This window comes from Polypterus senegalus, chromosome 1 (assembly GCF_016835505.1).
Source record: "Polypterus senegalus isolate Bchr_013 chromosome 1, ASM1683550v1, whole genome shotgun sequence".
Lineage (NCBI taxonomy): Eukaryota > Metazoa > Chordata > Cladistia > Polypteriformes > Polypteridae > Polypterus > Polypterus senegalus.
The window spans coordinates 140,957,459-140,974,382 of record NC_053154.1 but is presented as its reverse complement, the minus strand read 5'-3'; the positions used below and the strand labels follow the sequence as shown (position 1 = coordinate 140,974,382).

The 16,924-nt window shown below is 38.9% G+C and overlaps 1 protein-coding gene and 1 pseudogene across 5 annotated transcripts in view; both read left to right on the top strand.

Moving 5' to 3' along the window:
* atp11b (ATPase phospholipid transporting 11B (putative)) overlaps positions 1-16,924 on the top strand; it is a 206,010-nt gene that overhangs the window by 18,585 nt on the left and 170,501 nt on the right. The window lies entirely within an intron of this gene.
* On the top strand, positions 11,557-11,731 carry LOC120519998 (annotated as a pseudogene).

Sequence of the window (16,924 nt, the reverse complement as noted above, 5' to 3'; positions counted from 1 at the left end):
CAGTGCTCATCCTGTTCCTCCTTGCCCAAAGGAGCAGATACTGGTCCTGCTGATGGGTTATGGATCTTCTATGGCCCTCTCCAGCTCTCCTAGAGTAACTGCTTGTCTCCTAGAATCTCCTCCATGCCCTTGAGACTGTGCAGGGAGACACAGCCAACCTTCTGGCAATGACACGTATTGATGTGCCATCCTGGAGAAGTTGGACTACCTGTGCAACCTCTGTAGGGTCCAGGTATCGCCTCATGCTACCAGTAGTGACACTGACTGTAGCCAAATGCAAAACTAGTGAAGAAACAGTCAGAAAAGATAAGGAGGGAAAAATGTCCTATATATAGATATATATACTGCTCAAAAGAATTAAAGGAACACTATATATATATATATATATATATATATATATATATATATATATATATAGATATATAGATATATAGATATATATATATATATATAGATATATATAGATATAGATACTGCTCAAAGGAATTAAAGGAGCACTTTTTAATCAGAGTATAGCATAAAGTCAATGAAACTTATGGGATATTAATCTGGTCAGTTAAGTAGCAGAGGGGGTTGTTAATCAGTTTCAGCTGCTGTGGTGTTAATGAAATTAACAACAGATGCACTAGAGGGGCAACAATGAGATGACCCCCAAAACAGGAATGGTTTAACAGGTGGAGGCCACTGACATTTTTCTAGCCATCTAGCCATCTATCCATCCATCCATCCATCCATCCATGGTGTGGCTATCTATCTATCCATCCATCCATCCATCCATGGTGTGGCTATCTATCTATCCATCCATCCAGTGTGTGGCTATCTATCTATCCATCCATCCATCCATGGTGTGGCTATCTATCTATCTATCTATCCATACGAGGTGTGGCAGAAAAGTAATGAGACTGGCAACACTGCAAGCGATCTGGCAACGCTGCACTGTTGTCCTTGATAGAGCACGTGTATCAATACCCTCCCATAGCTCAGTGCGAGTTTCAACTCCTTCCGTTAACTACGTGATTTTTGTGACTGCTATTAGCGAAGTTGTGTTTTTGGTTGTGTGTCACGCAAAATGGAACAGCGGAATTTGGAGCAACGTCCATTAAAAGGCAAGTGTGACATTTGAAAAGTTAGAACAGGCCTATGGGGAACATTCTTTATTCCAAGCTTAAGTTTTTCGCTGGCACAAATCATTTTTGGAAGGCAGAAAACATGTTGAAGATGAACACCGTTCAGGGAGGACTTCAACTTCGAACACCAATGAAAACATTGATCGTGTGAACACTCTTGTGAGATCAGACCGTCGTTTAACATTAAGAATGTTGAGTGAACAATTAAATTTGAACAGATTTACCGTTCATCAAATTTTGACTGAACATTTGCACATGCGAAAAGGTCTGTGCCAAAATGGTGCCGAAAAACTGCCCTCTCCATAACAGAATTTTTGACCTCAAAAGGCATTCCTGTGGTTCCCCAGCCCCCTTATTCACCTGACCTCAGCCCGTGTGACTTTTTTCTTTTTCCTAAACTGAAAAATGTCCTCAAAGGATGTCATTTCGGGACTTTAGAAAACATCCAAAAGAGTGTAACGGACATGCTGAAGACCATACCAGTTGAAGACTTCCAGCGCTGCTACCAACAATGGGAACAACGTCTTCATCGGTGTGTAGCTGCCCAAGGGAACTACTTTGAAGGGGATAACATTGATGTTTGAAAAAAATAAAAACTTTGGTAAATAAAAAATCAGTCTCATTACTTTTCTGCCACACATATATAGATAGATATTTATATAGATATGACAACAACACTCATATCAATGACAAAACAATTACATTAACAATCATGTTACATTATTTTTTAAATTTTTCCTTTTCTTTTTCATAACTTCTTTAACAAACTACTTCTCCGCTGCAAAGTGCGGGTATTCTGCTAGTCTGTACTAATAAAAGGCAAAGCCCTCACTGACTCACTCATCACTAATTCTCCAACTTCCCGTGTAGGTAGAAGGCTGAAATTTGGCAGGCTCATTCCTTACAGGTTACTTACAAACGTTAAGCAGGTTTCATTTTGAAATTCTACGCGTAACGGCCATAACTGAATCCTACTTGCGTACATATATACGTCCATAGCCTGCATCTCGGTCGCCGTGTGAAGCGGCGTTGCATCCCCCATCCACACGCTTCCCACGTAATTGGCTGCCTGCCTATATAAGGCCGTCTGTCGCTCCGGTCTCTTCATTCCCTTCCTTGTTTCGCCATGGTATTCATGTCTCCCTGGTGATAACTGCAGCCGTTTTATTTAATCCATGGCTTCTCAGCTATTTTATTGTTCATTTATTGCAATTATAGTTATTGTGTAGGTATTTTAGACTTTGTTTACTGTTCAGGTACCCATTTCCTTTACCGTTCCAACCGTACTACCCATTAACATGTCTATCGAGGTGATCACCATCGATCAAAGAACTCTCACTTACCGAGTGGTTTCCATGCCCGGAGATGCCGTCTGCCTTTTCCATTCTCTGTGTTACATATTGTACGGCCATATCAGGCTCACTCTTGATATCCGGAGGAACATTGTGTTTTATGTATTGAATGACTGACTGGGACAGGTTCAAGGTGTGGACTGATGATGGTACAGGAGATAATTATATTACACAGGTGCACTATAAAAGTGAAATACTTTAGCCCTTCACCTATGCTTCTGCATGTGAGTTGATTGCTGCCGCTGAATTGTTCGGTTGTCGCTTTCAAGTGTACCGAACTGGCCAAATATTTTACACCTTTGGAGAGCCGCAAATGCCTCTTAAACATCTTAGATTCACAGGTGACGATTTGAGTAGTCGACACTTTGATGTTTATGAATGTTTCAACTCTCAAAAGCTGGATGCTAAGTTATCAATGAAACCGGTTGTATGCTTACAACGCTTGATAGATGCCGAATATCACTTCAACACAAGTCCTGCAAATAGCAATGTAATTGAAACAAACCATGAAACTAAAACCGATTATGACAGCAGCAATCCAAGCTGTGAGAAAACAGTAAAAAGGAGGCGTGTCAGACGTCGTGGTACATTTTCTGATGCAGCTAGACAAACAACTTTGCGACGCTGCCGCAAAATACTCGAAGAAAAATCCACAATTTCATAGAGACGCTGTTGCTAAATACTCGCAGGCAAATCCACAAGTTCATAGAGACACTGTTGCTAAATACTTGCAGGCAAACCACAAGTTAATAGAGATGGTGTCGCTAAATACTCGCAGGCAATTCCACAAGTTCATAGACATGCTGCCGCTAAATATTCACAGGCAAATCCACAAGTTAATACCGGGAATGTCTGTTAAACATCTTAGATTCACGAGTAGGGTAGTGAACACTTCGATGAATGAAACCTGTTATCTTTACAACGGTTGACAAACACGGAATGTAACTTGAGCACAACACGTCCTTCAAATACGAACCTGATTGAAAGAAATAATGATAATCAAATCCTTGATGACAGTAACACTCATAACAGTGACAAAACAATTACATTGACAATCATGTTACGTTATTTTTAAAATGTTTCCTTTTCTTTTTCATAACTTCTTTAACACAGTACTTCTCCACTGCGAAGCGCGGGTATTTTGCTAGTGTAATATATTCACCCATAAAGTCTAACATCCCGGAGATGATATTAACATTGGATGCAGATAAAGCATTTGACATAGTTGAATGTAACTACCTTTTCATTACATTGGTGAAATTTGGGTTTGGCCCGAACATTTGTGCATCAATCAAATTACTGTATACTGATCCAGAAGCTTTAGTTTGTATTAACAACATAATTCAGACTACTTTAAACTACAGAGTGGTACCAGATGAGGATGCCCCTTGTCACCACTGCTTTTTGCAGTCACCATTGAGCCACTCGCAATTCACTTTCGAAATGCTGTTGAGATAAAGGGGATTATCAGAGGAGGACTGAAACAGAAAGTTTCTCTATTTGCAGATGATATGGTACTGTATATATCAGACCCACTGTATATATCAGACCCACAAAATTCTGTGCCTGCAGTTTTAAAAGCACTAACAGAATTTCAAAAGATTTCTGGTCTCAGAATCAATTTGAATAAAAGTGTGCTCTTCATAGTGAATTCTCAAGCATACAATATTAGATTGGACACCTTCCCTTTTATCACTGCAGATCAGTTTAAATACCTAGGGGTAAACATCACAAGTAAATATAAAGCTCTTTATCAACAACATTTTGTCATCTGTATGGAAAAACTTAAGCAAGACTTGTATTGATGGTGTACCTTCCATCTCACTTTAGCTGGAAAAATTAACATTGTCAAGATGAATATCCTTCCTAAGCTTCTTTTTCTATTTCAAAACATTCCAATATACATCAATAATTATTTTTTTAAGAAATTAGATTCAATCATAACCTCGTTTATTTGAAATTCAAAACATCCACATATCCAAAGAATGACCCTACAAAGACCTAAGGCAGAATGTGGCATGGCTCTACCTAACTTTCAATTTTATTACTGAGCGGCAAATATACAACCTATAAAAACCTGGACATTGACACAAATAGGTGAACATACGCAGTCTTGGTCCACAGCAGAAATAAAATCCTGCAGTACTTATTTATAGATAGATAGATACTTTATTAATCCCAAGGGGAAATTCACATAATCCAGCAGCAAGTCCTATATAGTCCTTGCTTTGTACCCCAGTAAGTACAAATCATCACCAATATACTAACAACCCAGTTGTGCTTCACGCACTCAGAATATGGAAACAATGTAGGAAGTGTTTTAAGATGGAGAACCTTTTATCTGTGGCACCTCTGCACGAGAACCACCTTTTTTCACTTTCTCAAACATGCACAGTTTTAATGTCTGGAAAACATTCAGTATTAAATCACTTGGACATCTGTACATGGAAAGCATCTTTGCATCCTATGAACAATTACACTCTAAATTTAACTTTCTAGCAACACATTTCTTTCACTAACTTCAAATAAGAAACGTTAAGCAGAACCTGCACATCTTCCTCTATTCTGGAAAAAATATTGATTGGTCTTGAGGACTCTTGTCAGCATTTCCGTAATATATAGAAACATTTTTAGAATCCCTCCCTTTCAAAGATCCCAGAGTACAGTGAGATAAGGATCTCTCACTCAACATCTCAGAAAAGGAGTGGAAGATAGCATATAAATTATTCAACTTATGTCCTTAGCCTGGAGACCAAAACTGCACACAGTACTCAAGATGAGGCCTTACCAGTGCATTTTAAAGATGGAGCATAACCTCCTTGTACTTGTTCTCCACACACCGTGCTATATAACCTGTAATATTCTGTTAGCCTTCTTAATGCCTTCTGAACACTGTCGGGAAGTTGATAGTTTAGAGTCCATTATGACTCCTAAATTCTTCTCATAAGGTGTATTCTCGATTTTCCGACTACCCATTGTGTATTCAAACCTAACATTGTTACTTCCTATGTGTAATACTTTATATTTACTGACGTTAAATTTCATCTGCCACAAATCTGCTCAGGCAGATGCTATCCAAGTCCTTCTGTAATGATATAACGGATTCCAAATTTTCTGCTAATTCATATCATCTGCAAACTTAACCAGCTTGTTACTTAAATTCCTATCAAAATCATTTATATATATTAAAAATAGCATGGGCCCTAGCACTGACCCCTGTAGAACACCACTCTTAACATCTGCCAATTCTGATGAGGTTCCTCACACCATCACCTTATGCTTCCTATGTCTGAGCCAATTCTGCACCCATGTAAAAATATCACCCTGAACTCCCACTTCTTTTAATTTGATGCCCAACCTCTCATGTAGATCCTTATCAAATGCCTTCTGAAAGTCAAGATAAATAATATCATATGCTCCGCTTTGATCATATCCTTTTGTTGCCTCCTCATAGAATTCCAGCATGTTAGTAAAACACGACCTCCCTCTTCTGAAACCATGCTGACTGTTCAGACTAACTACCTGTCCTTGCCAGGTGTTGCTCAATCTTATCCTTAATAAATCATTCTATTAATTTTCCTGTGATGCATGTTAAGCTTACTGGCCTTATAGTTGCTTGGATCTGCCCTGTCACCCTTTTTATATAATGGTACAGTGGAACCTCTAGATATGATCACCTCTGTATACAAGAAATTCAAGATAAGAGGAAAGTATGACCGAAAAATTCAGATCTAAATACGAGCATTGGCTCGTAGCGAAACCACGAGCCAGGCTGTGGTTATGCGTGACGCGTTTCCCAATCCGCCTCAACTTGGGGATTCACCCAAGCTGACGCTGCCAGCCCGTCAGCTCACTCAGTGTTCCTTGTTCTCCCATAGCGTGAGGATCTACGCGTTTGTGCGCTTGTGATTTCATTGTTTCGCTGTAGCAGTTCGCTGTATAAGCGTATCCAAGAATATCGCGGACATGCAGACGGAGAATAGGAGACGATTGCCCGAGAGAGAGATAAGGAGAGAGAGATGCGCACGAGAGAGAACCATCAGCTCAGTTCTGCTTACATGATGCTCAGCAGACAAAGTGTATCCATACTACTTGTATTGCAAGACATCGCTCGTTTTATCAAGTCAAAATTAATTAAAAAATTTAGCTTGTCTTGCAAAACACTCGTAAAACAAGTTACTTGCAAACTGAGGTTCCACTTGTATATATTATTTATCAGTGTTATTTGTTACGAAAATTGATTTTTATGTTTATTTTTGGGGGTGTGGAACGAATTAACTGGATTTCCATTATTTTCAATGGAGAAGTTTATTCTAGATACGAGAAATTTGCTATACAAGCTCAGTGCTGGAACGAATTAAACTCGTATCTCGAGGTTCCGCTGTATTTGCCATTTTCCAGTCCTTTCGGAGTCTCTCCAGTGCACAGTGACTTCCTAAAAATGTGTCAAGGGTTTATATATGTACTCACTAGCCTTAAGAACTTGAGGATAAATATTATCTGGTCCTGGTGATTTGTTTGATTTAATCTTATTTAATCTGAGCAGCAGTTCTCCCTCTACAATTTCCAAATCCCTCAGTACCTCCTTAGTTGTCACATTTATCTCTGGGAGGTTATCCACTTGCTTACTTGTAAACACCTCAGAAAAATGTTAAGTTTAGGGCATCTGCTATTTCATTATCTCTATCTTTTAATTCCCCTTTACTACTTCTGATGCACTTGACCTCCTCCTTGACTGTTCTTTTTCTACTGAAATACTAAAGGAATCTCTTAGGGTCTTCTTTCACCTTAATAAAACCCCTGTGTGCGTCCAGGTGTCCGTGTGTGTGTCTTCTGGTGAAGTGCGCATGCATGGGGCCACACTGCACATGTTCAGTCTCTTCCTGTGCATTCCCTGTCCAGAGAGAGACAGACACGCACAGTTTTTTAAAAATCTTTATTAATACACTGTGGAGTTTTTTTTTAATTTCCTATTAATTAGGGTTAGGGTTAGGGTTAAAACATTTAAATGTTTGCTTAGAATTTACATTACTATGCATTTTTATTTCTACACTGTTGTTTGTTCCTCCATGTATAGATCTAAACCTGGCCTGTCCTAAAGTCCCTGCCCCCCATTGCCTATTTAAACAATACTTGACTAGCCTACACTTACGATTCTCCAATACATTGGTGCCCCTCCAGTTCAGATGTAACTCGTCATGGGAGAACCGGTCCCATCTGTTCCAAAAGGAGTCCCAATGCGCTATAAACCTATACCCTTCTACCCTGCACCAAGATTTGAGCCATGTGTTAAGCCTTCTAATCTCCTCAGTCTTACCTGGACTGTTGTGTGGCACAGGCAGGACTTTGGAGGAAACTACCTTGTTCTAACTCTTTGAATTTGGATTGCAGAACTGACAGACTACCCTTATGTATGTCATTTGTTCCAACATGGACAATGACAACTGGATCCACGCCTGCTTTGGCCAAGAGCCTATCCACCCTTCCAGAGAGGTCTCCCACCTGTGCATCCGGAAGGCAACACACCGTGCAAGACTCTCTCTCTCTCTCTCTCTCTCTCTGGAGCACACCTACACTTCACCGCCCACGCGCCCCCACCCCCCACTGATTGAGTCCCCAACTATCACTACCTCTCTCTTTTTGGGAACTTGTTTAGTGGCCCATTGGGGCGCCTCATCCCTACCTACCACCTCAGAATTAGACACTGTCCAACTCCACAAGGACATGATAACAGTTTGACTCTTCTAAGTTGGGGGTTGATGCCCCCGGTCAGTGTGTACCCTTTACCTTGCGATCGTGACCCACCTATTTCTACCTGTCTGGTCTGGAATCTCCTCCCGCGACACATAGAGTTGGTGAAAGTGGATGAATTTAAGTTGAGTAACGGGGATTGTAGAAGAGAGCTGAAAAAGAGAGTGCAGGCAGGGTGTAACAGGTGGAGAAGAGTGTCTGGAGTAATTTGTGACAGACGGGTATCAGCAAGAGTGAAAGGGAAGGTCTACAGGACGGTAGTGAGACCAGCTATATTATATATGGGTTGGAGACAGTGGCACTGACCAGAAAGCAGGGGACAACTGGAGGTGGCAGAGTTAAAGATGTTAAGATTTGCACTGGGTGTGCGAGGATGGACAGGATTAGAAATGAGTACATTAGAGAGTCAGCTCAGGTTGGAGGGTTGGGAGACAAAGTCAGAAAGGAGAGATTGCATTGGTTTGGACATGTGCAGATGAGAGATGCTGAGTATATTTTGAAAATGATGTTAAGGATAGAGCTGCCAGGTAAGAAGAAAAGAGGAAGGCCTAAGAGAAGTTTTATGGATGTGGTGAGAGAGGACATGCAGGTGGTGGGCGGAACAGAGCAAGATGCAGAAGACAGAACAATATGAAAGAAGATGATCTGCTGTGGCAACCCCTAACAGGAGCAGCCGAAAGTAGAAGGAGAAGATAAAGACATTGTGAAGACAGAACAGGAGTGAACTGGGTTTCCAGTTTTCTCCAGACTATCCAGGACAAGAGATAGCAGGAATATGCCCTAGCAGGAAAAGCACATTGGCAACAGCAGCTTGTATTATCGTGCCAGTGTAACTAAGGTACCATTACTTAGGAACTTTGGGGTCATTAATAGTAACAGCAACTTTGGAAGTAGATTTTCTAGAAATGTTATTAGAATGAAAAGAATGTGTCAAGTAATCTTTTTTTCAAGAACATCAGAAGATAATTAATGCATTTTGTCAGGGTTTGCTGAACTTCTTAGTACAGGGGGCCTCAGGTTACAACACAATTCCGTTCCTACAACTGTGATGTTACTCGTATTTTGGTGCAAGTCAAAACACACTCTAGCCTAAGTCACCTACCTATCTTAACTCATTTGCAAAATCATAATCTAGAACATAAAAACACAAAATCTAAGCTTGAGAAAAAAGAAAAGGACATACAGCGGTGTGAAAAACTATTTGCCCCCTTCCTGATTTCTTATTCTTTAGCATGTTTGTCACACAAAATGTTTCTAATCATCAAACCATTAGTCAAATATAACACAAGTAAACACAAAATGCAGTTTTTAAAGGACAGTTTTTATTATTTAGGGAGAAAAAAAATCCAAACCTACATGGCCCTGTGTGAAAAAAGTAATTGCCCCTTGTTAAAAATAACCTAACTGTGGTGTATCACACCTGAGTTCAATTTCTGTAGCCACCCCCAGGCCTGATTACTGCCACACCTGTTTCAATCAAGAAATCACTTAAATAGGAGCTGCCTGATACAGAGAAGTAGACCAAAAGCACCTCAAAAGCTAGACATCATGCCAAGATCCAAAGAAATTCAGGAACAAATGAGAACAGAAGTAATTGAGATCTATCAGTCTGGTAAAGGTTATAAAGCCATTTCTAAAGCTTTAGGACTCCAGCGAACCACAGTGAGAGCCATTATCCACAAATGACAAAAACATGGAACAGTGGTGAACCTTCCCAGGAGTGGCCGGCCGACCAAAATTACCCCAAGGCGCAGAGGCGACTCATCCGAGAGGTCACAAAGACCCCAGGACAACGTCTAAAGAACTGCAGGCCTCACTTGCCTCAATTAAGGTCAGTGTTCACGACTCCACCATAAGAAAGAGACTGGGCAAAAACGGACTGCATGGCAAATTTCCAAGACGCAAACCACTGTTAAGCAAAAAGAACATTAGGGCTCGTCTCAATTTTGCTAAGAAACATCTCAATGATTGCCAATACTTTTGGGAAAATACCTTGTGGACTGATGAGACCAAAGTTGAACTTTTTGGAAGGCTAATGTCCCGTTACATCTGGCGTAAAAGGAACACAGCATTTCAGAAAAAGAACATCATACCAACAGTAAAATATGGTGTTGGTAGTGTGATGGTCTGGGGTTGTTTTGCTGCTTCAGGACCTGGAAGGCTTGCTGTGATAGATGGAACCATGTCTACCAAAAAATCCTGAAGGAGAATGTCCGGCCATCTGTTCGTCAAATCAGGCTGAAGCGATCTTGGGTGCTGCAACAGGACAGTGACCCAAAACACACACAAATCCACCTCTGAATGGCTGAAGAAAAACAAAATGAAGACTTTGGAGTGGCCTAGTCAAAGTCCTGACCTGAATCCAATTGAGATGCTATGGCATGACCTTAAAAAGGCGGTTCATGCTAGAAAACCCTCAAATAAAGCTGAATTACAACAATTCTGCAAAGATGAGTGGGCCAAAATTCCTCCAGAGCGCTGTAAAAGACTCATTGCAAGTTATACAAAGCGCTTGATTGCAGTTATTGCTGCTAAGGGTGGCCCAACCAGTTATTAGGTTCAGGGGGCAATTACTTTTTCACACAGGGCCATGTAGGTTTGGATTTTTTTTTTCTCCCTAAATAATAAAATCCATCATTTTAAAAACTGCATTTTGTGTTTACTTGTGTTATATTTGACTAATGGTTAAATGTGTTTGATGATCAGAATCATTTTGTGTGACAAACATGCAAAAGAATAAGAAATCAGAAAGGGGGCAAATAGTTTTTCACACCACTGTAAATATACTGTACTGTACACTGTACTGTAGTAACAGAAAAAACAAGTGTAAAAAAATGCTTACCTTTATTCCTTCTCATGTCTCGATTTTTTAAAGTTTTTATGGGAGTGAGTGTTGTAAGCTCAAAACGTTGTAACCCGAGGACCCCCTGTATACAGAAATTGCCAGAAGACAGTAGTTGGTGCCCTAGGGGTAAAAACTTTTGGGTCATTGAGTTATGACTGAAGTCACTGATTTCGATAAGAGGTCCGCATGGAGGTTAATTTGGTTAGTGGTCCTAAAATTCAGTCCAAGAGGTACCTGTGGCTGCAGCTTTTCATTCCAACCAATTTCTTCTTTTAATTGGATCTATCTTTCTCTCTCATGCAGAGTAAGCTGAAATGTCACTGAAAGAAGCAAGGATTCTTTTGGGTTTTTAGTAATTTGTTCTTTTAATTTTCTGGTTATTAATGCTGTTATTTGCTAATAAACACTAAAACAGCTGCCCTTTATTAGGCTGTGTTTGCTTCAGTGCCTGGTTTCTGGCATAAGTCTAGAGAGCCTTCTCTTATCCATATTGGCAAACTTTGTTGTGTCTATATGTGTAGTATCTGTTCTTATCAGTGTAATATCTGATACGTCCCCTATCTTGGGCCTATATTTTAAATTGTTTTTTGGAACAAGGAGATGGAATAGGGGCTTGCTTCATCTACTCCACACAAAGAGTTTTAATTGAATACACTGGCTGAATGAACAAATAGTAAGCCATCTGGAAATCCAAGGGTGTTTGAAAAGGCAGAAATCTGTTTTAGATTTTATTTCTTCCATAATTCAATACAGTTTTCAATAAAATTGGTATATTTTGTTTAAATATTTCCATAAAGTGTGCATTTTTTTAAGTAATCTTCATGTAGCTCTTCCCTTTCTCTTATTTTTAATGGGTCTTCAAGTAATGTAGTTGATTAAAGAAACAATACTTAAGGTCTGTTCTAATCAGATTTTTACCTAGCAAATGTGTATATTTCTGTTTTTGACTATCTGTTATTGACATAGCTTTCTTATTTTAAAATGTTCCGTCAGTGGGAATTTCAAGCTACTTTAGCTCAAGATACTGATCTATTTACGCTTTCATGTTTATTTTTGCTTATGTTAAGGATAAGTTTTTGCTGAAAAAAGTAGTTTATACATTTCCAATGACCTCATTTAGTTTAATTATTCTGAATAATTACATCTTGTGAAAAAAGTGGTAGACTGATTTAAGAAAAAAAATCATGCTTTATCATAAATTGAGCACAAGATTATGGACAAATTCTAGAAAGTATTCATAATACTATGTTCGAGGTAAAGGTGTATTGTATGCATGCATTGTGCCTGATGAGGACTGCATACTGTTTCTTGGTTTTTTTGAAATGCTCAGTGTGTACTGATATTATTAACCATGTCAATTAAGCATTCATAGATTTGTCAGAGATTTGCATATTGTACAGTGACCTCATTGGTGTTTTCAGTTTCTTAAAACTGTTTAGATTTTCAATGTTAATAGTTTATGGGGGTATTAAAAGCTACATTTTGTATTGTTTTCTTTTTCTTTGACAGATAAAGAAAAAGGCAATCACAAACAATTCTTTCATTTTCACATTTCATCCTTATGTTCTGTAAGACAAATGCTTAAGGTTGCTTGCTCTTTATTATATTTTGAAATCTTGTACAGTGAGCTTTTAAATGAGTGTGAATAGTTATTTTTATCATTATAGTATGTGGTCATTTATCATCTGACTGTTTTTAAAACATTGATCCTCTCACCCAAATACCCTTGGAAAATTAAAAATTTCAGAGAGTACAATGTTCTTGTTGAAGTTAATTTCATTCCAACTACGTTGGCAGCATTTTTCTGGTGAAATTATGGCACTATATGGCATACACCCATTCACACCACCAGAAACAGCTGACAGAAATACATGGTCACAAACAAATAGCCAGCATTTTGTAGGGATTCTTAATTTTTTTTTTATTTACTGAAGAAGAAAAAAAACGCCCTTCAGGTAATGTTCAGAAACTTTAACAATTTAATGACTTACATTATTATACTCACGTTTAGCCACATGTTACTGCTGTTAAAGTACAAATGAATTTCTGTGCCATAAAGATTATATAGTTTTACACAAGCAAATATCTATGTTCCAACACATTTTTAATCTGAATAAGAGCAAAGTGTCCTGTGGACAGATTTACAGTTGATGTGGCAGCATCCCATAGTCTTGTAGTGGCTGTTGACACCAGAGTTTGAGAAGCAAAAAAAAAAAGAAAAGTTTGGAAAGCACTGTTGGTCATGTCACATTATACTAGTTTTCCTGTAATTCTTTTGTTACAGCCATTGTTTACATAATCTTAACAATTATGGGCAGTCGTGACATAGTCCTGTCATGACATACCCATTGACTTAGTCCCTTCAGTCTGCAGCTTGCCCATAACAAATAAAACAGGTTGGCAAAGATGCCATAGCAGCAGAATTTCTGTATATGAAGCCAATACTAGTGATATTTCATGATATTGTACCTGTTTGATACCATGGCTAAAACAAAACTCCCATTCATTTTGAGCAAAATACCAGCTTGCAGGAGAGTAGTGTGTTAAAGAAGCAATGAAAAGAAAAGGAAACATTTTGAAAATAGCGTAACATGATTGTCAATGTAATTGTTTTGTCACTGTTGTGAGTGATGAGTGTTGTTGTCATATATATATATATATATATATATATAAACATATATATATACATATCATACATATATACATATATATATATATATATATACATACATATATACATACATACATACATATATACACACACATATACATATATACATATATATATATATATATATACATACACACACACATATATAAACATATATATACATATACATACATATCTACATATATACACACACAGCTATTTATATCAGTGCAATACGCTGCTTGTTAAAACGGATAACTCCGCTCTTACGTGCAAGTCTGCGTGGATATTATGAACTATCGTATTTGTTCAAGTTCTATTTAAATTTTAAATAGAAGGAATTTTTATTTAGTCGACAGAAATATCTTTGGTAGGAATGGTAAAACAGACAGGAATATTATTCCTGAATAAATCAACTCAAACCTTAAACAACTTATAATATTTTGCTCTCCATAAAATATATCCTGTCTAAATTATACAAGTTAGAAATAAAGTAAACGTTAAAAGAACAAACATTCAAATTTCTTTACTCTTATGTAATTTTATATAAAAATAAACTTAGATTTTAAATATCCCAAAAGATTTTGCTCTCCATAAAAATATATCCTGTCAAAATTATACAAATTCAAATATGAACATGCTGCATAACAAAACCTGGAAATATAAATAAAATGTGTTCCTTTCAGCAATAACAAATCAAATCATTCAGTTGTCTTTGCTCATATGTCATTTTAGAGCTGGGCGCCTGGCATCTTTTTGGCAACAGGTTCGTTTCTGTTTGGTGTGAGGTTCTGTGTTGTGGAGATTCTCAGGATGGATTGCAGGTGCTCATCAGTGAGGCGACTCCTGTGTGCTGTTTTGTTAGTCTTTATCACTGAGAAGAGCTTCTCACACAGATATGTGCTACCAAACATGCACAAGGTTCGAGCGCATGTAGACGGACTTTTTGTTCTTCAAAGTCACCAAAGCGCCGTGCAAACTCAGTGCGCTCAGTTTATCAGCAAAGTGCGTGTTTGGGAACACCGTAGTGACGACTTGGTTTAACATTACTTGGCAACAGGGAAAGTGGGGCAAGGTGCACTGGTGCATTTGTGTCTCCCATAAAAGCAGCTTCACTTGAAATCACTTTGTGATTGTGCAGGTAAAAGCGTCCGCTGAAGTGTCAGATTCTTATTTAATTATTCTGCTTTCTGTATCTTCTGCATTGCATTCAGGTTACCCTGATGTTTTGTCTCATAGTGCCGTCTTAGATTAAATTCTGTAATTACAGCCACATTAGCTCCGCAAATGAGACACGGGTTCAGTAAACATATACTCAGCCTCCCATCGGTTTTAAAGGCTCTATTTTCAGAATCAACTTTTCTCTTCAGCATCGTGTGAGCTAGCCGCAATAACTTGCAGCATCATAAGCTAGACTTGATTAGCGGTAAGTGTTGGCAAGGCAGCTGAAGCGCTGCATTATGGGATCTGTAGTTTATTGTGTTACCAGCGCTTCATATACCGGGCCATTAATAACAATAATACAGTATATAAAATGATCTCGGGCGGATATAATTACGCCGGGCGGATGTGGCCCTGCCCTTGAGTTTGACACATATGGACTAAATAGAACTTGAAAAGATATATTTTTCAAATGTGATCGCGCAATTCAGATAGAGTTGGCGCACTACAGCCTGCATGCCTCAATAAGTCATCCTCCCTCGCTCTTACTTTTTACCGTTCATCTAATGAATACACTGAGTATGGCTTTACCAAAACAATCATTGATGGCGAATAAAGTATCCATTATTGAGTATGTAGATCGGGATATATATATATATATATATATATACCAGCGTATCATAGCGAGAAGTAGTGTGTTAAAAAGCTAGAAAAGAAAAGGGAACATTTTAAAAATAGCGTAACATGACTGTCAATATACAGTATTTGTTTTGTGAGTGTTACTGAGTGTTGCTGTCATCAAGGATTTGATTATCATTATTTCTTTCAATCAGGTTCGTATTTGTAGGATGTGTTGTGTTCAAGTTACATTCCGTGTTTGTCAATCGTTGTAAAGATGACAGGTTTCATTCATCGATTCGTTTCTTACTGCATCAATAAACAGCTCGTCTTCTTCTTTATCTGAGACCTGACACACTGCATGCACGGGTTTTTACACTGTCTTCCTTTAGCGGGACATTGACTTTTCCACGTGTGCTTTGTTTCCGCAGTAGCTGGATTTATGAATATGCTTGTATGTATCAGGCGCTTCATATTTTTGCTGCCTTTTCAATTGTGTAATTGGTTTTGTTCAGCGCTCTTTGGAACTGTTGCTTTTATCTGTGCACTCGTCAGTTCCGTGAGCCTTCGGTGTACATGCATCGAAGGTTCCCAGCTGTGCTGGTGCCATCTCGTGCTATGTCCATGGCTGTATTTAATGTTACCTTAGTCCTGGCACTTAAAACTTTCTCTCGCAGTTTAGCTGAGTTTGTGTCAAACACCACCCTGACCATCTCATCTTCCTCTCCATAAGCACAGTCCTTCACCCGTGAATATTTAGTGGCAGTTTGCTATTGGATTGCGCTGACGGACGACCTTATATGGGCAGGCACTAAATTACAAGCGCCAGCGTAGCCTGTCTATGAACTTAATTTAAAGTGTAGGTTTACATCGTGCTTTGTTTCAGTAGCAGAACTCATGAATATGGTTGTATATGTCACTTTCGCTTCGCTTCTTATTGTTTAGCTGCCTTCTCAATTATATAATGCATGTTTTCTTCAGCGCTTTTTGAGGTCTTCCTGGTTTTCTATGTACTGCGTGATTACGTGGGAGGCGTGATGATGTCACGAAACTCCGCCCCGGCGTTGAAGCTCATCTCCATTACAGTAAATGGAAAAACTGCTTCCAGTTATGACCATTACGCGTAGAATTTCGATATAAAACCTGCCCAACTTTTGTAAGGAAGCTGTAAGGAATGAACCTGCCAAATTTCAGCCTTCCACCCACGGGAAGTTGGAGAATTAGTGATGAGTCAGTGAGTGAGTGAGTGAGAGTGAGGGCTTTGCCTAACAGCCCCTTTCTTAATGAGATGAGCTAACGCCTGAGGCAGGTCGTGTGTTCACCCCATATCACGCCGTAAAAAACCGGAGAGACCTTAACGCGCCAGGCTGCGTTGCTGGAAAGGGAATGGCGAGTGGTGCTGATGTCAAGAGTGATTCGC